Here is a 15,014-nt window from a genome sequence, read left to right on the forward strand (position 1 = left end):
ACATCGCCAATGGCACCATTGCGAGTGTAAATATAAGTGGTGACAATGGGCAACCCTGTCTTGTACCATGGCCCAGTGTCCATGCATTAGAAGGAGTACCTCCCACCCTAAGCCTTGCCCTTAGATCCTAGTAGAGGAGGTGTATCTATTCACAGAAATGGGCTCTATACCCCATAACATGAAGAACCACAAGCAAATTGCCCCAGTCCACAGTATCAAACACTTTTTCTAAGTCAATCACGAGTGCCTTTTCTTCATTGAGATCTTGTACCTCATAGAGGACATAGGTTAGCTGGCTAAGGTTCATGCAAGGGCTGCACCCTGGGATGAAGCTGCACTGGTTAGTCATGCACCAGCTGAGTCATATAGGGATTCAAGCACGAGGCAAGAAGCTAGCAGGGTATCTTCACATCTTGTCTGTGTTAGTTATTGTGATGAGCCTATATGTGGCTAGGTCAGTCTGTGATTTCCCCGGCTCCAAATGCATGCAAATCTCCCTTTCACTCTTCTTCGGTGGCAGAAGTCCTTTTATCCTTGGTCTCCCGGAATACCTTCCGGACCTTCTGTGTCAGTGGACCCGAGAAAATGTGATAGAACTTGGGTGGTATTCCATGACCTCCCCGGGCTTTCGATTCGGAGCCCTTTCATAGCTGCCTGGAGTTCCTCCATATTCAGGAGCCTTCAGTGCCCCTACTGCAAGTGGATTAAGTGTAGGAACGTCTAACCCCTCCAGAAACCTAGTGTACCACTTTGCCTCCACCCCAAGGCCAGACTCATATACTTGTTGTAGTTGTTGCTGAAACGTGTGTTATTTCTACTCTAGAGGTGACCCTTTCTTTTTTTTTTGGCAATGGTTGTTGATGTTTGTGAACAGGACTCTTACAACATTAACAACAGAGACACATACCCCAGGTGAGGTGTGCATGGGGAAAGTTCACACCTTGCTGGAACATTTTGTTTATTCTCTCATAGCTGCAAAGATTGGCTTCAGTCACACCCCGTATTGAGAGTCTTATGTTTGCCTTTTTGAGATTCATCCATAAAACAAAATATCCTTGTGATTAGTATTGCTTGCGAATTTAGGACTGACTGGGATATAAGTACTTTGAACCTGTGGATTGCATAGATCATAAGAATGACAAGTTGACAAACTGATGATGTCTATAAACATGGTAAATGTCAGTGCAATCTAGGCAAATCTGCAATTATATCACATCTCTGAGCATTCAGTTGTGACTGCGTTCCTCATAAGATACATCTGCGATTAATACTTAGCTGCTGAGAAAACCACACTAACGGTAATGAAGCTGGATTATCCCAACAGCAGCTTGGCCTGGAAGAAAATACGAATGTTGAATTTATGGCCCCAAAGGAATCTACTTCATATCCATGCATAACAAGGGCAGTCCAAAATGTGTGTCTGAATTATTATTACTCTAGTTCTGATAATTATGATCATTGTGTCAGGTACATAGAGTGTGGTTGACAAACACAGTGTGGAGTACCATTTTGTCATTTGTGAGCATTTTGCTGATTGGACGTAAGCAGTAAAATGGGGCAAAATTAGACCAGGAATATTATTCATGCATTTTATTTTTATCAAGAGCCCAGTATTTGCATACACGACTGAAACGCTAAGTGACTATAGCACGGATATAAAAAAACATTAATAAAAGAGGTTAACATAAATATAAATAACAGAGGTCTCTCTTAGAAGACCCTATCAGTGTGGAGGAAAGGTGTAAGGAGAAGTGCCTAGGTAACATGACTCTGAGAACTTTGTAAATTACACAAAAAAGCAGCATTGCCAATATTAGTAAAACGGAGATATCTGCGGAATATATAACTTCCAGACCAACTTAACAATAAAGGATAATTTTAAGTAGTGAAACAGACACCAACACCAACAGCATTTTGGCCAATCTTTTCTTCCCAGCCCCTTGACCTTTATAATGACTTTTTCATATTGTTATTATATATCTCAACTAAAAATCACGGTCTTTGAGAGGTGTACAAAGGCACATTTTCGGTTATTCATTTTTCATTAACAGACAAGCTTGTTAAAATCATTGCAACATGAAATTATAAATTCATTATTATTTTATGGGGCAAAGATAGGTAAAATTATGTAACAAAATATAAGTGCTCCTATGGTTCCTCGCACAGAAAAGCCTCTGAACATGAGTGGCATAATCAACAATAACAAGGATATGGAGAGGAATGTTCCTAAATAGCTCCATTCAAACTATTGAATCCACCCCAATATCTTGGAAAAGTACTTGGATGGTTGATAGAAGTTGATAGGTGACTGGATGTTTGCAATATTTATAGACTCAACAAACGCTGCAGGCTGAACGAATTATTGTTGTATTTAATTCCTGTGCAAGGAAGGAAGTACATATTTTATTATAAAAGGGTGAAATCGTTACAAGGATAACAGTAAGAAAACCAATCACATAAATGAACTTGATGAAAAAAAGAAAAGTGGTAAGACCAATTGCATAAATAACCGTGCATGAAAGACCAATAGTGTCACCCTATGACATAAGTGACACCGATGATACTAGTTACCAATATTATGGAATAACTTCTGTGTTTTCCTCGTACTCTGATGCCATCTGGTGAGGTTGCTGTGGGACAGCCAAAACACTCCTTGTCTGTGGAACGAAAAGTTGTGTTCTGGCATTGATTTATAGTCTTTACACTATCCACACTTTATAAAATACGTTCATTGTGTTAATCTGAAGAATTGTTTTTCTCTCAGTCACACAAAAAGCCATATGTAAGATATTAACTCTATTCTGGGCAGTCCAGATATTCTATTGGATATCGAGATTAAACCAATACGTTGGTTATCCCCGTGCTAGGTAAGAACCTTCTTTAGTGTTTTTCTTTCCTTCTCGCCCAGCTTTCGGATAATTTTGGATTGTCTATGGACCAGGTATCCCCAGAACATTACTAATGACCTAATGGGTCAGCCCAATAAAACCTATTTTGGAAGTTAGGAATGCCAATGCCCAGGGCCTTGGGATTTAGGATTTGGGTTAATAATCCAACAGTTATTAAAAAGTTGTGACCCACCAGTTAAGGTGGGATACTTTTTAGTCACTCCATGCTATTTTGCAATGACACTGAACACAATTTCTGAGGTTATATCGCTTCATCAAATCCCACATGTTCTAGGATAATGACCTTGACTTTTGGATATTCTGTGGTCGAGTCAAAGTTGGCGGTAATCTATTATTGCCAGGTCATATTGCAGGGCTCTTGTTTAAAAGTGCTACATTAATAGTTAGGATCCTCACCACCCAACAACGTCTAGAGAACTAAAGGCAAAACACTGGGGTGTATTTTAGAAGATGTGATTACATGAGCTGAATCAGGGCTGTTTTCTTAGTGACTGGTACCACTTTGTTGGGCTCCTTACACTTACAATGTCTGTTGTAAAGTTTGGCAAGTTGTCTGGCCCTTTATTATTGTCCTGAATGACAAAATATTACATTCAATCACTTGTTCTAGACTCACCTACATAATCCGGTATGGTTTTTCATGAATTGTGCTCAGGCAGCTATGATGTAGGCATCCCATCCTGGAACTGGTCAGGCACCAACTCAAACTAATATAAACAACAAAGTGTCAATTTCTCCTCTCTCTCCTACTACCACTCTGACGATCTATTCCACCTTGCACACCTCTCAGGTGCCTAGGATGTCTAGGATCCCACTTGCCTGAATCAATTAAAACATTATGGTTTCAAAACCTTTTCTGTCTTTCCAAATGACCCATCCACCCTGGTACTCCTTCAAAATCCACTTATATGTTTATCATCTCAGGCAGACCGCTGGCCCTTTGGCTTCCCTCTGATTGCAGTCTCGTCCTTTAGGGGAATGAAATTATTCACGTCTACTCCTCTCACTGGATCTAACAGGATGGGGAACAATTCATGAGCCCACCCATTTGAAAAGGAGGTCATGTCTGAGGGTTTCATCAATCATCCAATACTACTTTTCTCTTTCTGCCAGGGCAAAGCAGACACGTCCTCTTCTCTGGCTGCACACCAGTGTTGAGCCACTTTCTCTTGACCCTCTTTGAGGGCTGCCAATCTACTTTCCAATCTTGGTCATAGCTTCCTAGGACCTGGCATTGCAGAAACTCTGCCTGTAATAGTGTGATATCTCTCTCAAATTCTGAGTGCCATTAGGGAGTTACTTCATGGGAGCCACTTCAGCCCAGTATCTCTTTCAGATGATGCTCCAATAGACTGGACTGTCTGGATTTGGAGCAGAAGATATCGCCAAAATATGCCTAACCCTCAGACCACAGAATGGATATTGAAGCATCAACAGTAAATCTTGACTCAGGTCTAGGGACAAGCTCTATTCACAGGAGTTCAAAATCCTTTAATAAAACATTTCGGAATGGTGCAGTCCACCAGAGCTCCAGAGGATCTGATACATCCTTTTTCCAGTGCAACATCCATATCAAACTATGAATTCAAATGCTTAAAACAAGACAACCTTGAAATCGCAAGCCACTTGAGGTTGTGTTGTTTTCAGGAAACATTTCACCTAATCCGAGTCCTCTAGAAGTCAAGAAATGTTTTGTCCCAGCCTTGAAAATATAAGAGCATTTTCTTCCATGTTACTACAATTGTTGCTGACCTTTGAGACTCTTACTATAGTGTGGAAATGAAGGAATTCTATGTGACAAAGCCCCAACCAATGCACACTTTCTTACTTAATCCATAGTACTAGGGTCTCCTACATGGGAACTGAACCCCTTTTCTTGAATATCGATCTGCAAAAGGCCAACTTCCTTTATTGTAAAACAATAAACATTTATATCCAGAAATGATATTGACAACAGGTATCACCCTCATTCCTTTTCCAGGCAATCAGGAGTTCTACCATGCATGTTATTTAATTTTTTTCTGCTCCAGTAACATCCTTTCTACAAGGCTATGTGAGACATAATTTGTGATGCTCACCCAGGAGTGATCGTTGATAGCTGTCACACCTATCACAAGGAAATCCCCAAACAATCTCCTCTTGTCTTTCCAAACATCTATCATACAAAGCTGCATTTCCTAGACTCTCCAAATGGTGATCCAGCATTTTTACTGATATTATAACTCTGGATTACATTTTCCACCAGAAAATCCACTGAGCAAACATTTTCACCATAGCAGCATGGAACACTCATGTGAGCCATACCTGTGCTATCCTTAGACCCCTCTATTCCACACTGTTAGGAAAAGTACAATACCATCAACCTTCTCTTCAGTTGAAAAGTACAGATCTGAAAGTACATCAACAACACTAAGCTTTCTTCATCTGTAACACTCATGCCTTATCATGGAATTCTGCAATGTTCATCCTTCAAAGCTCTATCTCATGCAGGTCTCATCAACATACTCAGCTTCTCAAAGTCACCTCTTATTCAGATAATGTCCTACTTTCATCCTTCATCAAAGCTTTCTATGGGGACCCTCTCTCACCCCTACTCACCTTTGTCATTGCCTTGCTCAATCAAGGTGTTGGAAATGGCCCTTCTGCATGGTTATCCCCAGACTTTTTGCCTTCCTCCTTCTCTTTTTCTGACCTCATTTTTGCTGGTTTTTAGACTCTGTGCACTTTACCACTGCTAACCATTGCTAAAGGTGACATGCTCTCTCCCTTTAAACCTGGTAACATTGGATCATACCCAATTGGACCATTTGTTTTACCTATAAGTCCCTAGTAAGGTGCACTATATGTGCCCAGGGCCTTTAGATTAAATGCTACCAGTGGGCCTGCAGCACTGGTTGTGCCACCCACTTTAGTAGCCGCTTTACCTTGTCTCAGGCCTGCCATTGCAAGGCCTGTGTGTGCAGTTTCACTGTCACTTTGACTTGGCATTTTAAAGTACTTGTCAAGCCTAAAACTCCCCTTTTTCTACATATAAGTCACCCCTAATGTGTGCCCTAGGTAACCCCTAGAGCAGGGTGCTGTGTGGGTAAAAGGCAGGACATGTACCTTTGTAGTTTACATGTCCTGGTAGTGTAAAACTCCTAAATTTGTTTTTACACTACTGTGAGGCCTGCTCCCTTCATAGGCTGGCATTGGGGCTGCCCTCATACATTGTAGAAGTGGTAGCTGCTGATCTGAAAGGAGTAGGAAGGTCATATTTAGTATGGCCAGAATGGTATTACAAAAATCCTTCTGACTGGAGAAATTTCGCTGCATCACCCACTGGAAAGACGCAGAGCTGGTCAACAAGCCCAGGATTCCACGCACAGACCCCGGGGCGTCTGAAAACACTGCGACCCAAAGAGGAGACCCGTGCGCGTGCCGGAAATCGACGCAACATCTTCCCCGCGTGATAAATAATGACGCAAGTCCATGTGTGAAGGGCAGAAGCCGACGCACACACCATTTTCCACGCATCTCCTCCTCTGCGGCCCTTTGCAGAGATTTTTCACTCCAACCAGATACTTTGTGCTTGAAAGAGACTTTGTTTGCTTTTAAAAAGACTTAAGACACTCTGGGGGTAATTCAGACCCCGGCGGGCGGCGGGAACCGCCGAATGACCGCACCGCGGTCAAAAGACCGCGGCGGCCATTCTGTGTTTCCCGCTGGGCTGGCGGGCGACCGCCAGAAGGCCGCCCACCAGCCCAGCGGGAAACCCCTTCCCACGAGGACGCCGGCTCCGAATGGAGCCGGCGTAGTGGGAAGGGTGCGACGGGTGCAGTTGCACCCGTCGCAAATTTCAGTGTCTGCAATGCAGACACTGAAATTCTATGTGGGGCCCGCTTACGGGGGCCCCTGCAGTGCCCATGCACAGGATGGCGGTGAAGGGGTCGGAATCCCCCATGGCGGCGCAGCAAGCTGCGCCGCCATGGGGGATTCCTCAGGGCATCGGAAAACCGGCGGGACACCGCCGGTTTTCCTGTTCTGACCGCGGCCAAACCACCGTGGTCAGAATGCCCTGCCGGGCACCGCCAGCCTGTTGGCGGTGCTCCTGCCAACCCCGGCTCTGGCGGTCCTTGACCGCCGGGGTCGGAATGACCCCCTCTATATCACTTTCCAGTGATATCTTTACATTTTTTATTGCATCTTTTATCGTTTTGACCTACAAATATCCAGATAAATATTATATCTTTTTCTAAACACTGTGTGGTGTATTTTTGTGGTGCTATATTGTGTTATGTATGACTTATTGCACAAATACTTCACACATTTGTGCAGTGACATACAGTAGCTAAGTATTTCACTACCTACCCACAGTTGAAAGTCAACATGATTTTTATCTCTTTTTGCAAATTCGTTTTTCCTGACAATTTTCTAAACCTAAATACTCATTCAACATGTCTCAGGCTGGGTCTCAAGCAGGAGATTTTGACCTAGCCCTGTTGGAGACATATATTGTCAAACAGCTAAAAGGGTTCTGCAAGGAGATGAGTGTACCCACCCAAGGAGCCTCCAGAAAGGAGGACTTTCAAGTGGCGCTGAGGGCCTGGGCAGAAGCCCATTTAGAGGAGGATGCTGAGGAGGAGGAGCCAGAAGATGGCCCCCAGAGGATTTTTTGCCATCAGTGGGTGATGTTACCACTGCAATTGTGCCCCCTTCCAGACCAGGGAGCAGTGTCTCTGATCAAGGCCTGACCGCAGAGGAAAGCAGAGAGGAGAGGGAGTTCCAACTGCAAATGGCAAGACTGAAAATTGAGGCTCAACAGGAGGAAAGAAGGGCAGAGGAAGCCTTGGCTGAAAAGAAACTTTAGTTTGCTCATGAACTGAGTCTCAAGGAGCTGGATCTCAAGGCAAAGCAGTCCGAATCCAACAGTAATGGTGGCAGCATACAGACAGGACCTGCTGGAGAAAAGAAGGTTTGTATACCCAAAAATGTGGTGCCCAATTTTGTGGTGGGAGACGACATAGATAAATGGCTAGCTGCTTATGAAGTTGCACTAAGCGCCCATGAGGTTCCTGAAGGGCAATGGGGTACAGCTATGTGGAGTTATGTGCCACAATTGGGGAGGGACACACTTCTCACATTGGACATAAAGGATCAAAACACATACCCACTTCAGAAAGCCATTTTACTTGCCAAGTTTGGGCTGACCCCTGAGAAATACAGTCAGAGGTTCAGGGACAGCACCGAACTGTCCACACAAGCATGGGTAGATTTCTTTGACTTTTCCAGTAAAGCACTGAATGGATGGGTGCGGGCTGCAAAGTAGATGATTACACAGGATTGTATAATTTGATTCTGAGAGAGCATATGCTCAGTATTTGTTTTCCAGAGTTGCGCCAGCACATGGTAGACAGTAAGCTGACTGATCCCAGGAAGCTTGCCGAGGAGCGGACCTCTGGACTAGTACCAGAGTGCCCAAAAAGGTACCTGGGAGTGACCCCAGGAAGGGTGGTTCCAGTTCCCCCCAGCAGAGTGAGGGGGAGGTTAAAGATGACCCAGACAAGTCCCAGAGTGAGGGGGGAGGAAAGGGTTCCCATGCCCCATCTGAAAAACAGGATGGTGGTTCTGGTGGGCGGTGGCCCAAAGCATCCCATTCCGAACCCCGCTGCTTTGAGTGTTCCAAGCTAGGACACAGGAAAGGGGACTCTGTCTGTCCAAAGAAATCACCCAGTATTGGGACCTCTACAGGGGTGGCCCATGTGGCCTTAGGGGAAAGTAGTCCACAGGGGCAGGTCGTAGACCCTGCCTTCATCTCCTTTAGTTGGGAGGTGGACTCAGAGGGTAAACTTGTGATCCCTGAGGGTGGGAGTCGTCACTTCCACCAGGTGGGGGTGAATAGGGTCCCAGTCACCACTCAGAGAGACACAGGGGCTAGTCTTACCATGATGGTGGAGAGACTAGTGTCACCAGAGCAGTACACCGGACAGGTGTGTAGAGTGACTCCAGCCATTGGGGAGAATTTCTTCCGCCCCATGGCCCTGGTGTCCCTAGAGTGGGGTGGGGAGGTGACCCAGAGGCGGGTCATAGTTAGTCCCCAGCTGCCCATTGACTGCATTCCAGGGAATGAGTTTCCCCTTAGTGCCAGGAGAACTGAGAGGGTTGACCCCTAGGGGTGCCCTGGAAGTTCAGATGTCTGGCAGTACCACTCCCCAGAGGAGGGTATGTGAGCTCAGATGTGGAGGCATGGTGAGTAAGGACTCACCCATGTCCTCTGTTAAGCCTCAGGCCACAGACCCTGGGCTGAGTGGCCAGTATCAGGGGCCCACCCCTGAACTGGTAAGAATGGAGAAGGGGTGCAAGTCCCCTGGGGCTACTGCCCCCCCATTCTGGGATGCTTCAGGAGCCCCTTGGGAGCTCCCTACCAGACCCCCATCTGGAGGAGAAGCTCATCCAACGGCCCCCCTCAGGGTCTCCACTTAGCAGTGGATGGTCTGGGGCCCGGCTCATGACACTGACAGCTGTCAGAGGCATCTGTTGGTTTCTGTCCTTGTGGGCACAGTTTTCCTTGGGTTGGGGACAGAAGTCAGACCCAAGGAATGGAACGGGCCACATCACTTTGTTGGCCATGGTGGTACTGTCTGCATACTGGGATGCATCTGTGAGCATGTTAAAGTTAGGAGCTTCACAGATGGGGTCCTCAGGTGATGAGAAGGGTTCCCCATGGGCCAGTTCAGTGGCCCCGGAGAGTATAGACAAAGGAGCCTCACTGAGTTCAGAAAGGCATAGAACTGGCAAGTGCCCCTGCAGTAGTGGGCCATTGTCCATGTTCTAGCACCTTAAGCAGGGAAGTCCATCAGAGTGTTGATTAGTCTACCCTGGCTTTAGGCTTGAAGGGGGATATGTTGGAAATGGCCATTCTGCAGGGTTATCCCCAGCATTTTTGCCTTGCTCCTTCTCTTTTTCTGACCTCATTTTTGCTGGTTTTTAGACTCTGCGCACTTTACCACTGCTAACCAGTGCTAAAGTGCATATGCTCTCTCCCTTTAAACCTGGTAACATTGGATCATACCCAATTGGACTATTTAATTTACCTATAAGTCCCTAGTAAGGTGCACTATATGTGACCAGGGGCTGTAGATTAAATGCTACTAGTGGGCCTGCAGCATTCGTTGTGCCACCCACTTTAGTAGCCCCTTTCCCTTGTCTCAGGCCAGAGATTGCAAGGCCTGTGTGTGCAGTTTCACTGTCACTTTGACTTGGCATTTACAAGTACTAGCCAAGCCTAAAACTCCCCTTTTTCTACATATAAGTTACCCCTAATGTGTGCCCTAGGTAACCCCTAGAACAGGGTGCTGTGTGGGTAAAAGGCAGGACATGTACCTGTGTAGTTTATATGTCCTGGCAGTTTAAAACTCCTTAATTAGTTTTTACACTACTGTGAGGCCTGCTCCCTTCATAGGCTAGCATTGGGGCTGCCCTCATACATTGTTGAAGTGGTAGCTGCTGATCTGAAAGGAGCAGGAAGGTCATATTTAGTATGGCCAGAATGGTAATACAAAAATCCTGCTGACTGGTGAAGTTGGATTTAATATTACTATTTTAGAAATGCCACTTTTAGAAAGTGAGCAGTTCTCTGCACTTGAATCTTTCTGTGCCTTACAATCCACGTCTGGCTGGGTTTAGTTGACAGCTCCTTGTGCATTCACTCAGACACACCCCAAACACAGGGTACTCAGCCTCACTTGCATACATCTGCATTTTGAATGGGTCTTCCTGGACTGGGAGGGTGGAGGGCCTGCTTTCAAAACAAAGGACTGACACTCCCCCTGCTGGGACCCTGGCAGACAGGATGAACTAAAAGGGGACCTGGTGCACTTCTAAGCCACTCTTTGAAGTCTCCCCCACTTCAAAGGCACATCTGGGTATAAAACAGGGCCTCTGCCCTACCACCTCAGACACATCCTGGAGAAGAAACCTGAACCAGAACCTGCACCCTGACAAGAAGAACTGCCTGGCTTCCTAAAGGACTCACCTGACTGCTTTCTACCGAGGACTGCTGCCTTGCTGTTGCCCTGCTGTCTTGCTGCTCTCTTGCTTTGCTGCAGAAGTGCTCTCCAAGGGCTTGGATAGAGGTTGCCTCCTGTTCTCTGAAGTCTCAGGACCAAAAAGACTTCTCTCTTGCAACTGGAATCCTTGTCCGGCAAAAAATTTGAGGCACAGCTTGTGCCGCGGTGAAAAATTCACAGCTTGCCGAACCGGAACGACGCCTCTCGACTTCACGAGAAAAAGATTGAAACGGCGCCTGAGGTGCGACCAGAACTTCGACGCACGGCCCACCTGGGACAACGCTGCCCGACTTCTGGAGGGGAAATCGACGCAGCACCTGCCGCGAGGGAGAAATTTCCCTGCATCGCCCACCGGAACAATGCAAAGCTGGTCAACAAGCCCAGGATTCCACGCACAGACCCCGGGGCATCTGAAAACCCCGCGACCCGAAGAGGAGACCCGTCCGCGTACCAGAAATCAACACAACGTCTTCCCCATGTGAAAAATAATGACGCAAGTCTGTGTGTGAAGGGGTGAAACCGACGCACACACCATTTTCTACACATCTCCTCCTCTGCGGCCCTTTGCAGAGATTTTTCACTCCAACCAGGTACTTTGTGCTTGAAAGAGACTTTGTTTGCTTTTAAAAAGACTTAAGACACTCTGGGGGTCATTCTGACCCTGGCGGTAAAATCCGCCAGGGCCAACGAACGCGGGAGCACCGCCAACAGGCTGGCGGTGCTCCATTGGGCATTCTGACCGCGGCGGTACAGCCGCGGTCAGAAACGGAAAACCGGCGGTGTACAGACGGTTTTCCGCTGCCCTGGGGAATCCTCCATGGCGGCGCAGCTTGCTGCGCCGCCATGGGGATTCCGACCCCCATACCGCCATCCTGTTCCTGGCGGTTTTGGCCGCCAGGCACAGGATGGCGGTATGGGGTGTCGTGGGGCCCCCGTAACAGGGCCCCACCAAGATTTTCAGTGTCTGCCATGCAGACACTGAAAATCGCGACGGGTGCAACTGCACCCGTCGCACCCCTTCCACTCCGCCGGCTCCATTCGGAGCCGGCATCCTCATGGAAGGGTGTTTCCCGCTGGGCTGGCGGGCGGCCTTCTGGCAGTCGCCCGCCAGCCCAGCGGGAAACCCAGAATACCCGCGGCGGTCTTTTGACCACGCAGCGGTATTCTGGCGGTCCCAGCCAGGCCGGCGGCTTCCGCCGCCGGCCGGGGTCAGAATGACCCCCTCTATATCACTTTCCAGTGATATCTTTACATTTTTTATTGCATCTTTTATCTTTTGACCTACAAATATCCAGATAAATATTATATATTTTTCTAAACACTGTGTGGTGTATTTTTGTGGTGCTATATTGTGTTATTGTATGATTCATTGCACAAATACTTTACACATTGCCTTCTAAGTTAAGCCTGACTGCTCAGTGCCAAGCTACCAGAGGGTGGGCACAGGATAATTTGGATTGTGTGTGACTTACCCTGACTGGAGTGAGGGTCCCATTTCTAACACAAGGTATCTCCCAAGATGCTCTAAAGAAAGGCCAGGTCCCCCCACTCCTAAAGAAATCTGGATTTGACCTTTATAACCTTGACAACTACCAGCCTATCACTTACATATCATTCAGGGCAAGATCATTAAAAACACAGTCCATTTTCAACTCCAAGATCACAAAAATGTTACTAGTTTGGTGTCAAATCACACTGCAGAATGGAGTCCACTACCGTACACATATGTGATCCCCCACTGACCTCAGATGAAGGTGAGCCCTGCTTCCTGATATTGTTAATCCTTTAAGATGCCTTTGACACACTTGGTCATTCAGCTCTCATACAAACCCTGGATTCTCAAAAGGAATTCACGAACAATGTCCTTCACTGGTACTCCTCCTACCTTTCACCAATTTGTTCATATGGACTCTTGCCAAAACATCCTTGTCAACTTCAGGTTCCATACTGTCCCCTCTCCATACTATCCTTTGACCTCCACCATCTGCATGGAGCTGCTTGGTGCTCTACTCACCGATTACAGCAAGATAAAGCATATAACCAATGATACACAACTCAATTTGAAAACCTCCTCTGATACAAATATTCAGTGCTTAAGATATTCCTGTACTTCATCCAGACCTGGATGTCCAGTGACTACCTAAAGCTCTAACCAGACAAGAAAGAATTCCTGTTATTTTACAAGAACAACATTGAAGAAACAGTACAAGCCTGGGCCAATGACCTGAATCTTGATGGCTTAAAGTTCCAATTTTCACTGAATCCAAGTCACTAAGATTTATTCTAGGCAGCAGCCTGAGCCTTAAGGAACACATTGCCAAAAAAGCAAAGAGGACATGGTACCAGCTCATTCTTCTAAAGAAAGTGAAAACATTTCTTCTAGAAAGCAATTTCAGAACTGTTGTTCAAGTCCTTGTGCTCTCCCATCTAGATGGTAGTAATACATTGCTCCATTTCCTTCCAAACTCCATACTGGCACCAGTCAAGGGTAGTTCACGCTCTACAGAATATCTAGTACAAGATCTAAAGAAATATGTTTGCATCATCCTCATCCAGCTGTAACTCTCTTTGCTCCCGTTGCTGGTCTACACCATCTTCGAAACCAGCTCCATCATTTACGAAGCTATCAGAACATGTGTCCCTACTTATCCTGCAGACAAGCTCACCATCACACTGCAAAAAAACAGAAAATCAAACAGGGCAGTCCTTTTTCATCCATGAACCCAATATCTCAAACAATATTCCCATATCCATCATGACTGCCCCAACCTAGCTCCAATTCAGGAAAGAGTTGAAGACACACCTCCTAAAACACGTTGCATCACAATGCATTAACAGTCCACAAACCACCTAGCTTCCTAATCATTGTAGTATGTGTCCCTGTACATCACTCCAGAGAAATTTGGCTAAATTTGCACTACCGAAATAGAACATATATACTTACATACATAGATGGAGTTAAATTTTAGTATTTGTCTGGCATCCTTTTCCTTCATATTCCCTGGAGTTGTTCTTTGTCATGCATGTCAATATGCACAAACTCATGGTACTACTTTGTGTTGATGTACTAAAGCTCTCCTTCTTCTTCTCGTTATCTACTCAAAGTAGGGGAGCATTGACCTGGAAATCCTTTGTGTGCCTATTCATTAGCAGGAATGTTCTGTCTTGATTTATACATGCCACATACACGGATGGGACTGAACAGATAGAACACTAATTTTCCTGTGATTTTTCTGGAAAATAATACTTTGATATTTATGTTAAAAATGTATGTTTCCAAACAATCTTTAGTTTCCTTAAATACTCCAGTGCTACACAAATTGCATTTCTATCTGTGTCTGGGCTGAAGGTATAAATGCATCTTTTCTCAAACATGGAGACTTAAAAATTTGTAGTGGTAGTTCCCACTGAATGTGGCACTTAGCCCTTATTTTACTGGTATCCGCATATGTATGCTCAAATTAAATCTGAGCACTAGGTAACAAGATATTGTTGTGTCAAGGCACTCTTTGACCTGGCATACTTAATGTCATAATTATGAAATAAACATCAAACTTCAAGGGTCACTTTGATATTACAACACTGAGGCCTGAACCACAGTATGAAATTGCTATATCTCAGCTAATGAGTGGGTACTTGATTTTTATGCCACCTGCTCATTTTGTGTACATTTTGCATTGGATTAGCTCAAGGGAAATTTATTAATAATCTTATTGCAAAAAGTTACCAAGGGAAAATCATATATATTGAGTTCTATTTAACTACCAGTACCAGTTATCCAAATGCCAGCAATCTATGTCCATAAAAATTGGAAAAACTCCAAAGGCACAAAACAAAAAGGCAGATATCTTACAATAGATGTGATTGAGTGTGATGAAGTTGTACTCTGTTTATAACCCAGTTCCTGCGAATCGGATGGTGTTATTTTTCTTGTGCCTGAAGTCTGAGTTGGCATTGATATTTCACTTCAACTCAAATGACAGGCAACCTACGATTTATGCCTGAGTAAATACTTCCTACTGTTCCTTTTTGAGCCCATTGTGGTTGTGCTACATTG

This window comes from Pleurodeles waltl, chromosome 4_1 (assembly GCF_031143425.1).
Source record: "Pleurodeles waltl isolate 20211129_DDA chromosome 4_1, aPleWal1.hap1.20221129, whole genome shotgun sequence".
Lineage (NCBI taxonomy): Eukaryota > Metazoa > Chordata > Amphibia > Caudata > Salamandridae > Pleurodeles > Pleurodeles waltl.